Below are 6,756 nucleotides of genomic sequence, written 5' to 3'. Positions count from 1 at the left end.
CAGGTCAGAAAGTTAAAGATCCAGTTCTCGATGTGAGGAAAGTCCGAGGACTCAGAAATGTCGATGAGTCTTGTTTGCATTAGGGTCTTCAAGGCAGAGCTAAAGCCAAGATACAGAAGTCTGATGTAGGTGTCCATGTTATCCAGATGTTCCGGAGGTGAGTGAAGTGCCAGAGAGATGGGGTCTGCATGGATCGATTACGATCGTGGCGAATTATCGAGGACCTGAGCAATCTGGGTTTTAATGTTTACCATTCCTAACCTCTTAAAGCACTTCATAGATGAGATCGGCCATGATTGTATTAAAAATTGGAGCAGGTTCGAGGAGCCGAATTCCAGACTCATGCTCCTATTTCTTGTGTTCATTTGTTCTTTATAGCTCAGAGGGAAACATGTTAACGAATGGTCCTGGCAGACAATGAAGATCCACATGCACAAATCCCATTTCTCGGCTATAAGCCCATCGGCCTGAAGGTTTCAGCAATGCATGGGACTATTGAAATACCACACAGGTAATATGAATGCTTGTGATTCAAATATTCATCCTAGTAATGAGAGTGTGTGAGACTTTACGTTCTTCAGGGTGTATGGTAGCCGACTGTAAAATGAACCTCAGCAGGAACTGCAATGGGGAGGCTATCAGAGTAAGGAGCACAAGCAGTCCAAGAGCTGCAAATGTTGTTAGGAAGAGGGCCACCTGTACAAGAACTAACCAAGACAGGGGAGGGGGTCCTGGGAGTGAGGGTGTTGATTCAATATTACCAGAAGTGTTAACGTGAGTTGATCAATCAATGAATTAATTAAAATTTGATGAAGAAATGTATCTGCCTCTCTCTGTCACTGTCTGTCCCTCTTTTGTTTACAGTGATAAAATACCGCCCTCTGCTGGCTTCGCAGTGTCACTGTACAAGCAGCAGATTTTTTCTCTCTGGGACACTTTGCTCCTGTCTCTGTACATTCTATTATTTCTGACAGTCTCACAATGCCCTGAATGACGCAAAGGAGCAAGCGGCTGCGCAGTGACGTCACAAAAAGAATGGCCACAACCAGCGGGGAAAGTCTGACACCGAGGAAGCGAGAGGAGGCAACAGGTGACTCGTGCCAGGACCGTGAGGTGAGGGCGAGCGATCCCCTCTGGCCGCTACGAGAGGAACCAGCAACTACTTTCTGAATGAAAGCAACTAGATATTGTTGGAGAACTATATCGTTTATTCTCATTTCATCATTCCGTAACAAGGCAGCACCCACCCCCTGAAATACTTCAATACTATCGTACAGGAAATGTACAAATGTTAGGAACCACAGAACGATGAAAAGGTTTAACATTGTTGCTTGGACAGAATTTCAGCAGTGGCCCTGTTTTCTGCCTCCCTCCATTTTCAAATCGAAAAGTTACTGTTGCTTCCAAGTTTAAATGAACCTTCTCTGAATTTAATTAATGGAGAAAACAAAAGAAGTGGGAGAGCAATAGTGATAAGGGGATTGCATTGTTCGGACATCAGGCAGATGTCTGTGACAGTGCAGATGCGACACCAGCTGCCTCCCTGAGTCTGGGATGTCATTGAGTGGCTGAAGGACACTCTGAAAAGGATACTAGCAAATATAAGATGTGGCAACGGATGGAGCCTTGAAAACAGTGTTTAGGAAGCTGTGAGATCAATTGACAACACAGGGTTAAATACAGAGTAAAGTTCCCTCGATGATGCCTAACCAAACATTTTGAAGATATGTATAATCTGAGAAGTGATAGAAATTTAACTCACTCTCAACTATCACCACAGAAACACACATGCATACGCGCGCGCAGGCGCACGCACACACACACACACACACACACACACACACACACACAAGCAGTAATTCTCGATTGTTATCCAAGATGGTTCCCATTTTCAACGAACATAGATGTATTCCAGAACTTCATCACAGAGTTCTTTACTGGATTGTTTCTGTTCAGTTTGGATTCTAAATTAGATTCATGATTCGTAACATCCACATGGACAATTTTCCTCAACCCATTTGCTATGCCCTGCTCACAAAAACTGCATTTGATTCCAATACCGTATGTTGTTTGATACAGGAACCTTTCTGTGTCGGGGCATTGAGTCTTGAGTCTGACCCAGGTGTGTGAATGTCCTGTTTATCTGACATCCAGGATTGTTTAATGAAGCTTTGATGTTTGGAAATCCCGATCTGTACATTTTACAGTCCTTTAGTAGAACTGTATTTATTTTCAGTCAAGTACTCCTTTAAACTGGATCTTATTAATTGATTCAACATCATTGTCTGCAACGTTGGACACAAATCGGGAGAGTTAAAGTGATGGTGTGACCAAATATTTGGACAGTTTGGCAATTATGACCAGGACTTGGGCCTAGGGAGGTGAAGACATTTTACTGTGACCGTACAGGAGATATGGACACCATGAAGCATCTCCAAAATGATAACGGATAAATGTAGCAATTCACAGATATTCTGGGCGGGCAGAGCGAAACAGGCAGACACACTGAATAAGGAACAGAGAGTGACAGAAGGATTTTGAGATTTCCAAAAGGCATCTGCTCAAGTTAGTCTTGATCTAAAAACTGAGTATATTATTGGTGAAACTAGTTTACAAGTAAATTGTGAAGTGGAAGTAAGCTGCTGTCAAACAGATCGACGTAGCGATGATAAGTGAATGGGCAAAGCCCTGTCCATTACAATACAAAGTGGAGAGTGTCAGGGATAATCGACAGAGACTTCAGTTTATAAGGGGAGATGTTATAGGACTCTGACGTAGAGAGGGATCTGTGTGTCCTGGGATATTAAAACACACTGAGTTAATCTGCAGGGGCAGCAAGGTATTAGCAAGGCAAAGGGATGAAGTTTTCGTTTGTTCATCGGACTTGAACATCACTGGCTGGACTCAGCATTTATCCTTCATTCCCATCAGCCCTTGAGAAGATGGTAGTGAACTGCCTTATTGAACTGATGTACTCCATAAAAATTCAGTTGTGGAGAAACTGAATGTCGCAGAAATTAAACTGCAGCTTTTTGTATTCCCAGTCCCAAAATTAAACTTAACTGTTTGGGTGGCACAGTGACTCAGTGGTTAGCATTGCTGCCTCAGAGTTCCAGGGACTCGTGTTTGATTCCAGTATCGTGCGACTGTAAATGGAGTTTGGAAGTTCTCCCCGTGTTTGCGTGGGGTTCTTTCGGATGGTCGGGTTTGCTTCGACATGTGCGGGTTAAGTAATATTGGCCATGCTAAATTGCCCATAGTGATCAGACATGTGAAGGTTAGGTGCATGAGTCAGGGAAATGTACAGTGATAGGGCAGGGGCATTTCACACCGCTGAGATTATATATTCATTCACTCTCGTCTGAGTGAGAGACTGGAATTCCATGTGTTGTCAGCAAGCTGATGTACAGCAGAACAAAGTCTCTAAGCTAATTGAGGGGAGCAATTCGTAGAACAGGGAGAGAAGAGGGAAAAAAACAAATTGCTGATAAAAGCTCAGCAGTTTTGGCAACATCTGAACAGAGAAACCAGATTTACCACATCGTATCCAGTCACCGTTTATCTGAACCAGACCTGAAACTTTAACGCTGATTTCTCTTCAAAGATGCTGCCAGACCTGCTGAGGTTTTTCAGTAACGTTTGGATTTGTTTCTGATTGACAGCATCTGCATTTCTTTCAGATTGTATTTAGGTAGTGAATGGGGTGAAGTTCAGAGTAAAGCTGTTTCTGCACTTCAGCTTTTCTAACTCCCAGACCATGTTCACCGTGGAATTAGATAATGACGAAGTCAACCCCTATCCCCACACTGTCCCTATCAAATGCACTTAGCATAGTTATATCACTGGCTTATAGGCAGAGTACATTTCCCTGTACACTTTCTCCAAATAAACCTCCTAGGATCCGGGAAAAATAGGGTTACATACAATGTACAGATATGTCCACAAACACTCCCGTGTCAGGGAAGCTCTGTGTTAGATTACAGAGTAAAGCTGCCTCTACAGTGTCTATCACAAACTCGTACATAGCTCATACGCACAGAATCACTGTCATGCAGTCACACATGTTCAGTCACACGCATAGTAGGGCATTGCAAACTCCAGATCTCAGAATCTCACACTCGAACACAACGTCTCACTCAGCCAATCTCAGCCACCAACTCTCAGTCAATCAGTCACAGACACCTCAAAGCCACACTCGCTCATTCACATACACAGTTACTCTTTCACAAATGTGTACTAATGATACACAATCCGAGAGGCTTGCTTAATGGTAAATCATTTTCTTTATTTTTAGAGAATACAAAATTTGAAGGCAAATTACGTCAGGCTGGTCCTTGATAAATGCCTGTGATTTGGATAAAATACATCTTACTCCACGCTAAATCTCTGACAGATTCTGAACATGACCACGCACCTACAATTCAGTAGCTGACCTGTCATATTATTGTCGTATTTTCGTCTTGAAGTTTGGAAAGTTAGACAGACTTTTAAAAATCTCAGGGCACGGCCTTTAAAAAGATTCTGGAATTCTGCATCTTAATCAATGGAAACTTTGTAACAGAGTTCTCCATATCCTGCTTTTACAGTTTAATTTGTAAATTAACATTTATACAATGTCGGAATGTATGAATGGAAAAAAAGCTTTTCACACATTTGCCCCTCATCTGTGCTGACAGAATTCAGACTCAAACTGAAGCTTCTCTGCTCCTGCATCCAGTTTACCATTGTACCATTTGGTTTAGATTATCCCTCCTCTAACATCGAAATTGAATCGATTCACATCCCAGTTTATTTCATCTGCAGGACGCCGAGAGATGAAAATGTATAAAGTGTACGATGTGTTTTAATCTGCCAAAGCAGGACAAATGATTCCAAAAGTGTCAGTAGCCATTATAGATTTGTTTCGGGTAGCCATTTCATGTCAGCACAGCGCTGACAGCGATTTTATAAACAGGGAAAGGCAAGAACGGGTTGGGGACTTGGGAGTCCATGTGCAAATGAATGCAGCGTAGATTCACAGAACTATAGTTGGACGGCACGGGTTCAATGGCCATGGAAATGACACAAGCCCAGGACTGTATCCCTGGAATTTTGAATAGTCTAAAATGATGAAAGTTTGCGAGTCAATGACAGGAACTGCAGGATTAGATAGGGAGAAAATATCGTTGTTGCTTCTGGAATCTATATATAGGTTCAGTGTCGAGCAATCTAACAATAGACTGGAACCCTTTGAAATCTCAGGCCACGTTCAGCATGAGGTTAGGTTTTGTTTAAATCACCCGACACTGTCCCCATCAATCTCTAACACAGGCTTAGGGTTCAGTACAGATTAAAGCCCAATTACGCTGTTCCCATCAACCACTCCCAGGACAGGAACAGCACTGAGTTAGATAAAGAATAAATCTCCCTTTACTTTTTCCGCATCAAACCCTCCCAGGACAGGGACAATACTGTGCCAGATAGTAAACAAAACATCGTCCATATAACCAGAAAATGACTGAATTCCATCTGTTGCTGCCTTGCCTATTGTGGACCACAGAGTGAGCTCCGAAACACCTCCAGGGCAATCTTATCCTGTACCTGTGGCTGTGGCTCTCTATCTGTGTCTGTGAGTCTCTCTCGGTTTCTGAAATTACCTCCCATTCCCCCGACAATGTTGAATAAATTTCAAAACCGTTCAATTACGTTTAAAACATTTTCGGATACCCTTAAGATTTTTTTGCAGGGTTTATAAATCTCCATCCTCACGTTACTTGCGGATATCCAGTGTAATTCCTCTACATTTATATGGTCCGTAATCCACAAAGCAAATTAACATCTAGGGTCCGTGAACAATCCGGAAGTTCCATGAAGTGTCTCTCTTTATTGCATGCGATTGGTCATTAACAGTAAGGAAGGGTTCCTATGAACTTTTTCACTGAGACGCCATCAGGAGTCCTGACTGTTCATCGTCACTGCAAAGAAAAATCAAATTTTCAAGATGCAGGAAAATCTCAACGAAAACAACTACTGATGTGCTTCCCCAATGTAATCACTGATACTTTTTAGGATGAGATTTTGAGGCGGACATTTAGCTGAATGAAACCAGGAGCAGGACGAAGCCATTCAGCCCCTACAGCCTCCTCTCCATTCAATGTGATCATGCCTGATTCCCTATCTCAACGCTGTATTCCCACTTGCTCTCCAGAGGTCGTGGTAGAGAATGGTACAATTACAACAATTGGTTCACGTTTGTCGGAGGAATCGAACAGAAACTGAATGATCCCGTTGAAAATGGTGAGAAGTTCTCAACGTTATCGTTCAGGGGGATATATGGTGTCAGAACTTTAACTGACAGTGGAGTCAATAATGTGGAGGACAATTGATACAGAAGAGTACAGTGCAGGCCCTTCAGCCCTCGATGATGTGCTGATCGGTTAATCTATTTTAAGATCAAACTAATCTGCATAACCTTCCATGTGCCTATCCACGAGTCGCGTAAACATCCATAATGCATCTGATTGAACTACCACCGCCACAGAGTCTGGTCGGTGCATAGAAAGAACTTACCTCTCATCTCCCCAATAACCTTCCTCCAATCACTTTTAAATTATGCCCCCTTATGAAGACATTTCTGTACTGGGAAGAAGTCTCTGGCCATTCATTCTATCTGTGGTTCTTATCATCATATACACCCTTATCAATTCACCCCGCATTCTTCTTCACTTCAATGAGAAAAGCCCTCGGCCCCTCAATATCACTTCATAAGAAATGCCC

This window comes from Chiloscyllium plagiosum, unplaced genomic scaffold (genome assembly GCF_037043375.1).
Source record: "Chiloscyllium plagiosum isolate Xiang-an unplaced genomic scaffold, Cpla_swu_hap1 HiC_scaffold_20, whole genome shotgun sequence".
Lineage (NCBI taxonomy): Eukaryota > Metazoa > Chordata > Chondrichthyes > Orectolobiformes > Hemiscylliidae > Chiloscyllium > Chiloscyllium plagiosum.
This window is presented reverse-complemented; position numbering follows the sequence as displayed.